Below are 9,709 nucleotides of genomic sequence, written 5' to 3' on the forward strand. Positions count from 1 at the left end.
AAAACACTTTCCTAAATACATATCATTAATAATTGGAGAAAAACTACAGGACACTTCGTTAAGTTGTTTACTTACTATGTAGGAGATTACTGGTCTTGTTTTTCTATATATACATCCGGCACGTCGTCAGCATCCCCGGCACTCTCTTCATTGGAGGAATATAGCACTCTTGATGTCATATTTTTTTTTTATCATTGACTTTGATTGATGGCTTGAAGGGCGTACAGTCACTGCTGGATGTGGAAGCAACACACTGCTTCGCTAGGATGATGTCTCTTACGGTTTCTGTTTTTAGCTTATTTCTGTCTTTTGTTTTCACACTTTTTACACTAGAGAAGCAGCGTCACAGTCAGCATTAGCATGAGGCAAAGAAAGACATCCTAGTGAAAAGTCTGAAACAAGGTTAAACTTGGGGTTTCCATCACTATCCTCCAGAGTATTTATGGCACACAAAAATTTATCAGGCTGGTTGTAATTGCTTTTGTCCACTTTTTTCGCCATGTTGGTAATGGATTCAGGCAGATCTTCTACGGCAAGCCTCCTCCACTCATCGTCCAGTTGCTGGAGGGTAGAATCATCCTGGGCAATGATTCGGGGAAGGTGTGTCGCGAGGGTCACCAAACTTTGCTCTTGCACTTTGCCCTGGATGCCTAGAACACTGGCTGGCTCCAGCACCAGTCCCTCCCAGTAAATATTCAGTGTTTTTTTTTTTCTTTTTTAAGGTATTTCAAGGTGTGTGTGTGTGTGTGTGTTGCCTTATTTTTCGTTGTACAGATGGTGATGCAGTGTGTGTGTGTGTGTGTGTGTGTGTGTGTGTGTGTTGCCTTATCTTTCGTTGTACAGATGGTGATGCAGTGTGTGTGTGTGTTGCCTTGTCTTACGTTGTACATATGCTCTCTCTCTCTCTCTCTCTCTCTCTCTCTCTCTCTCTCTCTCTCTCTCTCTCTCTCTCTCTCTCTCTCTCTCTCTCTCTCTCTATATATATATATATATATATATATATATATATATATATATATATATATATATATATATATATATAACCTAAATTCTGCTGTATTTGGAAAGTGGCAGTTTTGTATAATATTTGGAATAATTACATATGTACGACAATTTTACCAGAAGTACAATAATTTCAACTTGTGTAGTACGATAATATGGTCAAAACAATCTAGCAACGCTGCGGGGAGCAAGCTGGCGCATTACTGCTGTTGCCTCCATGTGTGCAGCCCTCTTGCACAAAATGTCTGCTCTGTAAGTGTATTTTGTTGTTAACTCAGATTGTTTTTCATTTAATTTTGTCAATTAAAAATCTCTTGATCAAGAAATGTTACCTTGCATCTCATTTCACAGCTAAGTAAATCAAACAACTGCATTTTCATACTTGCATTTTATATAAAAAATAGGGATCATACACACAATATTTACAATATACAATGTAAAACAAATACAGGTATTTACAAATATTCCTTCAACAACTTCTTAAAAAAAATAGCACATGTATTCATTATATATATATATATATATATATATATATATATATATATATATATATATATATATATATATATATATATATATATATATAAAAATCTTACTTGAGAAACAGTAATCATAGAGTATAAAAATCTAGAAATCTGTTTTCTGACACTTTCTTTTACTATATCCTAAAGATAAACACTAATGAGTTTGTTATGCAGTTACATATAAAATACACAAAACATACATGGATTTTATGTACTGAGTTTAATTCAATATCTACTCCCTTAATGACATCACAGGATGATGGTAAGATAAGTTATAACCTAGACAATGTAGTGGTCTTAAATCTCAAAACATTAGGTGACTGGTTGGCCATATCAAGAGATGAACGTTAAAGTTATTTATTTATTTTTAAGTGAAAGAAATGTAATAAGATACTCTATCTCATCTGAGGTGATAACAGCATAAATAAATGTTGACATGTAGATTTTTCTGATGCACAACATATCATTAGCCAAAACTGCTGTGTATTACATCAAATAAAGTGAAGAGTTTACTTTATATTTATTTTCTTCCACAACTGCAGAGCATGACAACTACCAGAAGACTGACCTCAACATTAACAGCTATACAAAATTTAAATTAACACAAATTTTAATGGACTTTCTGTAGTGGTTTTGTTACTACGCTAAAACCTCCATTAATTGGCATTTTAAAATAAATAAATTAATTAATTAATAAAATAAAATAAAATTTTGCAAAGTTCATTTTGGTAGTCAGCACCATAGTGACTAAACTGAGTCAAGGCAAACTTAGCACAACCTATGCAATAATTCAGTGTTGCCAGGTTAGGTGAAAAGTCATGCATTAGGTTACTTATGAAGGCTCTATATCCTAGTTTGCATTTATTTAGGATGATGAAAAGAAAATTAGGTTTCTTATGTAACAAGATATCAAGCAATGATGTGAACAGAGAACACACCAATACATAATAATAAAGATGCTACAGTAGATGAAAATTCACTACCTTTTGCAATTCTTCATTACAAAAATCTGGCAACCCTGAGTCTTGCCTCAGCAGCTATGTGCACCATGCAGCATCCACTTTGTTTACCTTACAGCAGCTTAGTTCAACAGAAAGGGAATGGACAGATTGCAAGGACAACAAGAAATGATTACCATGGGAGGTGTGCAGATAAATTAAAAAGACCATACATAGAAAATGAAGATCAGATTATTGGGAACCTCCTGTTTTGACAGCTGTAACACTGAAACAAGTCAAATACTATATAATTTCTTGAAGAAAAGAGAGAAAAGTACAAGGATTAAATTAGACTGCAAAAGGAAACTAAACAGGTTTGCAAAACCTAAACCTCCCAACATTCAGCCAGAAATAGAGAGAGAACTAGCAGCCACTCTCAGTGCAATATCCTCAGAACAAGGTGCAAGGGGAGGCTCTGGAGGAAGAAGGGGGATGAAACTGAAAATCTGAGTCCATAAATTGGAATTTTGCTAAGTCAGCAAAGTCTGAGCCCCAGTTATGCCAACTTATGGAGGTTTTACTCTGTCACAAAAGTTGATAGAGGGAACAGTGATTTATGATGGTTAATTATACAAGCATACAGCTTTTTACATTATGAGACAATTAATAATCAAGTAAACAATTATTCCTTTAAAATGTGGTCTGCCCTCTGAAAGGGTGATGCACTTTCTTTTGCTTTTTCCAGACAACTAGAAAAAAAATAAGGGTTGGCTTCCATACAGTTATATATATATATATATATATATATATATATATATATATATATATATATATATATATATATATATATATATATATATATATATATATATATATATATATATATATATATATATATATATATATATATATATATATATATATATATATATATATATATATATATATATATATATATATATATATATATATATATATATATATATATATATATATATATATATATATATATATATATATATATATATATGTTATAAACTATAAATTATGCATGATGAGATTCCTGTTTATTGCTTTATTCATGCTAAATTTAGTTGTGAGTGGTTCAGAATGGTGAAATTAGGTTTGCAACAAATTAACTAAAATATTTCCTTTAGTTCCTATACATTTGTCTGTCATAATATATTTTTCTTTTTTAATTGTCTCTTCTATAAGTGTGATGTTTTCTGATTTTATAAGAAAAATGGTAAAACTGCAGGAACCATTACCAATAAAATCAATAAATGGAATATACTGAAAATACATTACTAGCATAATTTAGCCTTCAAGTGATTTTCTAAGGAATCACAGATTATACTACAGTGCTTGTATGAACCAAATGAGAAGTACATATTACAAAAATGGTGCTCTTATAATATGCATTTGAGAAAATTTAAACTTGCAAACTAGATTTATCTAAATTTATAATAAAGAAAAAGCTCCCACAATTTCATGAGTTTATGTTTATCTATTATTTGGTTGGAAGGCCTATGAGGCAACCATCTACTGTGCTACTAAATTACCTTCCTCAGACTTTTGAAGGAAATTACACCAGAATGTGGGTTTAATATGCACATCAAAAGCACCTTTGTAAGTATATATATAACTCTAGTGTATGGAGAAAAATATACATCACACTCAAGCTTCAACTTGTGAAATAAATATGAAAGATGTGTACAAACAATTCAAATTCAGACAACTCTGGAATTAATTAACTAATTCCTCTGTGGTCCCCTTGATTTTTTTCTATTCTATATGAAGACTAGATTGGTAAGTGATGTTCACATTATTCTTCTAGTATAGTTATGTGATTACAAAATCTTCTGTTGAAGAAAATGTGAAGACATTTCACACATGAAAATATATAATATTTTGCAGATACATAAATACAGATTACAACGCATAACAAACTGGATGAGAAGTAAATGTTACAATGAATTGAGTACATAATATCAAGTGACAATGGATGAAAAAATAGTTATGAAAGAATAACATACCTGATCAATGACTTAATAATATACTGGGAATTATATATTTGAAATGTATTTTCAATTATCTGTCCCCTACTTGTATTTCAGTTACAAATGCTGCACAAATGACCCTCACATAATGTAATGTGATGATAATCAGTCACATTTTCCAAAAGTTTAAAAACTTAGATGTGAAGGAAAGCATCTTAATACATATGTGTAGATGCCTTGTCTCAGCTATCCCTTGATTAATATGGGTATGCAAGTAAATGTAAAGCATATGGGGCAGCCCCCAATGTACTACACATATGTATCAAGGCTTTTAGTGTCAGAGACCTGCTGTATGTAATACATATTTAATTTTTAAGCCTTGTCAGAGTTATGCATATACAAGGTATTGATGAGGTGATGGTGGATAATCATTACAGGAATCAACCCTATACATATAAAAATAAAATGTCCTACATTTCCTTCGCAATAAATATATAGATCATCTGGCATATTTTTGCAGGAACAGACATCTTATGAAATGGTGAGTTAGAAGCAGCATCCAAAATAGAAGAAATATGTCACTTAAAAGAGGCTGACACCAAAGTAATCATGGACTATACATTTCCAGGTATTGTACATCAACTCAGTAGAATACTATGTTTAAAACAAACACAACTGTTTTCTAGCTGAAGGAAGGAGCAGTCACAAAAGATAACTCTTATGTCAATATGTCAAACAGTGAATCTATTATTCTATGCTTTGAAAAACATAGGAGGGGCTAACCTAAGTTGTCATTTAGTTATTTTCTACCTGCCATTTTTTTTTCAGATTAAGGAGTGAGTTTCCAGCTTGTGCAATATGACGCTCACATCAGCAGTAATTTTAAAGCTGTTTGGCATTGACTGTACGCTAGTTATGGCATCCCCATCTCTATGTGTAACTGTTATTTCATTGAATAACTTTCAAGATACTTCTTTAAGCATTCATTGTGAATAAGAATGGATATGAAAAGAATAGACATTGTGCTTTGAGGGAAGTAAAAATAGTGAATAATCCCTCATCAATAGATTAAATATCTTTTTTGCATTACGAATACTCAGCCCATGCATAATCACATTTATAAATAAAAACCTACATATATCTAGGATCATGTATGTGTCTTCTATGAACAATGGCTGCTGAGACAAGGCACACACATACATTTACAGTCATACCACAAGCATTCCTTTACATGTGTGTGTGTGTGTGTGTGTCTATATATATATATATATATATATATATATATATATATATATATATATATATATATATATATATATATATATATATATATATATATATATATAGATAGATAGATAGATGGATAGATAGATAAATACCCACACACACAAATACACACAATCACATTATCATTTACAATACATAAAGGATTTGGACGGAATATTTCATTTCAGTAGTTCGATTTTCTGCTCAGAGCTTTCATGAAATAGCACAAATTTCAGAATTAATGTTCATTCACATGGTCTGTTCCAGAAATCATATGTCACATTTACTTTATATAAATATTGGTATGCGATGGACCACATGAGAAAAGGAGGCTTTCCTGTTCACTTGACACGCAAGTGCAACAGTTACAAAGAGGTAGTTGCTTCACAATTCATATACACAAACTTCTGTTTAATACCAGAAATAATTGCTAAATGCTTTTTCTTTTGGAGGCTGGTCCTACCAATATAAAAATATGGCATTCAATGTTGAGCTGCAACCATGATCATGGTGCCTGTTGATAACCACTCTGAACCATATTTTGTAACAGGATGATGTACATAGCAAAATATACAATATATAGGCAATAAAATCTGAGTGCTTTAAATTACATATATACAAAGAAGTAACTCACTTTATGTAACATTTTTACATAATTTAATTTGCAACTTTATGCAGTATTATCTAGAGATTGTCTATGATAGAAAAAAAATAATATAATTTGTAAAACATCAACCAATAATTTCAAAATTAAAAAATAAATGTTTTAATAATGAAACTATATGCAAGCTTTTGATCAAAGAATACAGTAGGTAATGTTCTGCACCAATACATATAACACAACAATATTCATAATATGATGTAATTTCTACTTAGGTCTATCAGGTAAATAAAGTAAAAGTTGATATGTTCATAGGATAAGGTTGCCAATATTAACAAAACATTAGGTCCCAAAACTTGGTACTTTACAAGTTATACAAATTAGAGGCTGTAAAGCATAAAACTGGTAATCTCAAGAATACATTAATGAGTCAATCTATTAGGTAAGAAGTATAACAGATATATGTGTAACAGGTTGTTAAATTTTAGAAAATGAGGAGCAGTGAATGCACAAGGGTTTGATCATACCAAAGAGAAAGTACAGTGTAGTACATGTATAAATTTATATTTAAAAGTTTGGATGATATCCAAATAAAAGAGAGAAGACAGTGTGCAACCTGAGTGCAAATGCTATTTTAATATATTTTTTGGATTATTGGAAGTTTTGCTTGCATCACTTTTACAGTCATCCTCCTGAAACTAAAGTGAAACTAAACATGAAAAGTGAACATCAAATGAAATTTCATGCAAATGGTAAAAAAAACTGTTTGAGATAACATGGCAATTATATATATATATATATATATATATATATATATATATATATATATATATATATATATATATATATATATATATATATATATATATATATATATATATATATACACACACACAGTAGGGTATGTGACAGTGAACGTAATTTGTTTCAATGTAGTGTTCATTATGGCCAATGTGCATTATGGCGACTGAAAAACCTATGGGAAAAAATTAATTGGTTCCAGGGAACCAGAAAATAATATAAAAAAGCATAATTTAAAAAAAATTACATCAAAATGAGCACATTTGCACTACTAAATCTGAGATACTACCGTCCTGAGTTTCGTGCCTATTATACTCCTAAATTCTTAACACCCTGAAGTTTTGTGTATTATCACCCCAAATTTCGCACTGCTTTGACAAGTATAAGTCATATTTACCTACTGTCAACATCATGCATATACATACAGTAAATCCCACCTAAGTTGGATCTCTCTCTCTCTCTCTCTCTCTCTCTCTGTGTGACAGTAAGAACAATCCTAAGGATTCCTAAATAGAATGAGAGAATTTAGAATGAAAATGAATTATGTATATAAGTGAGAAATGATGAAGCGAAAATTACATAAAATGAGAGAGAGAGAGAGAGAGAGAGAGAGAGAGAGAGAGAGAGAGAGAGAGAGAGAGAGAGAGAGAGAGAGAGAGAGAGAGAGAGAGAGAGAGAGAGAGAGAGAGAGAGAGAGAGAGAGAGAGTTTCACTCCCTTGTCCCTTATCTCTGACAAATAGGTGAGCAGACACTCAAATAGCTGATGAGTTAGTCTTGTGGGTTTATTGTTGTTCTGATAAAATTTTTATTAAAATTTCAGTGCCAGCATGAATGATAAGTTCATCTTGCTAGTTTTGGTTCGTTATTCCAATTGAATTTTAATTAAAATTCTAGTGCTTGCATGAGTGGCAGGTTCGTCATGCCTGTTTTGGTTAATTATTCCGATTAAATATTTATTAAAATTTTGGTGCATTATTGAAGTTATATGTTAAACGACCATGCATTGTCATGTACCCTACTGTGTGTATATATATATATATATATATATATATATATATATATATATATATATATATATATATATATATATATATATATATATATGCACAGCCAAGTTGCCACTAATGTGCAATATGCTCATGCAAATCATGTCTAATACAGGAGTCAATTATTTGTCTCCAAGTCATACTGTAATGCAAGGAACTCAAAATCCTAATGCAGGGATGGGCTGCAACAAGCCACAGAGAAGTCTGTAATGTGGGGTCAGGTAGGGTAACTCTAATGTGGAGGAAGCTAGTGGTCTGCTGCCACTGCCACTACCGTACCCCTACCCACAGTGATGCCAGTGTAGTGACTGACTGGGAAGAGGGAGCAACCACCATAGCAGTCACCCAACCACCTACACATTTCCAAGTTAGAATGACTTGATCTTTCATTTCCATGAATATGTGACTTTTCCTCACAGGACACTCTGTACTAGATCTGAATGTGTGTAGAGCAAATGTTGAAGATCTAAGATACAAATGGTAAAAATTTCATACTTATATGAGAGGTGGTTGGTGAGTGAAATAGAGTAGATGGTGCAGGTAATGACAGTGCTAAGGTAATGTCTGACAAATCTAACATGTGGAAATCCAGTGAGTAGCTAAACTGTATTCCATTTAAGGTAGTCTTACAGATCATCCTTGGTGTAACAATTGCTAAGCCCCTTATGCTGAAGTCATGATGAAGCCATAGAGCAACAACAGTGGTTGATTGGACTAAAGGAACCTGATCTTTTTACAAGACAATGGATGAACTTTCAGAATTATATTTAGCTTGGTTTACAGCGTAGAGGTATGTGGCGATCTCTACATCATATTCTTCTAGTCAAGATATCCCAAGCCAGAGTGGTATTTGGTTTAACTCCTTAACCGTGATCACCACATCCATACAATGACTTAACCGCAACTGCACAGGATTATCAAACAGATGACTGTCCTGTCTTTTAGGACTAAGAAGGCACTGAAATGCAAAGGGAAATGTTTATACTCTTTCCTGTTAACTTAGGATGGGTGAAATAGTCTATATTTACTCTATTACAGTTCATCATTTGCATTGACTGATTATTAAATAAAGGTGTGAATCAGTTGCTGTGAAGCTCATATCTGTAATATTAGTTTCTCATACTGACTTCATTAATGATGCTATGATCTTTAGAGTCTTTATGAGAGTTCTAAGACAGTACATGAGGAAGCAAAGGCACTGGAACTTCAGAGCTCTGGCCAAGACCATGATTCAAGTGTTTGAAGTTTATCAAATGAAAATCTGATATACCCACAAATATAGCAAGAACAATGAAATCTCAGAGATATATTTTGGTAGCATATTCAATAAGAGTCAAGTTTTGTTTGGGAGTCATCTGATAACTACAATAATTATGGTAATATGGTAAATTAAAGTGATTCAACATAAATATATAGCATAGCCAAAATTTGTTCTTAACAAAGATGTAAAACTGTAAGCTACTACTGTAGTGCTTCTTCTCTCCCTTATGGTGATGAAACATGAACTAAATTGTAACCAGAGGAGACAAT

The 9,709-nt window shown here is 32.0% G+C and overlaps 1 long non-coding RNA gene across 1 annotated transcript; it reads left to right on the forward strand.

Annotated features, from left to right (window-relative positions):
• Positions 1 to 1,160: 1,160 nt before the first annotated feature.
• On the forward strand, positions 1,161 to 6,322 carry LOC135103050 (uncharacterized). The gene is made up of 3 exons (XR_010269895.1): positions 1,161 to 1,254; positions 4,985 to 5,092; positions 5,293 to 6,322. It is a non-coding gene; the product is annotated as an uncharacterized LOC135103050 (long non-coding RNA).
• The last annotated feature ends 3,387 nt before the right edge of the window (positions 6,323 to 9,709 follow it).

The sequence above is a fragment of the Scylla paramamosain genome, chromosome 8 (genome assembly GCF_035594125.1).
Source record: "Scylla paramamosain isolate STU-SP2022 chromosome 8, ASM3559412v1, whole genome shotgun sequence".
Classification (NCBI taxonomy): domain Eukaryota; kingdom Metazoa; phylum Arthropoda; class Malacostraca; order Decapoda; family Portunidae; genus Scylla; species Scylla paramamosain.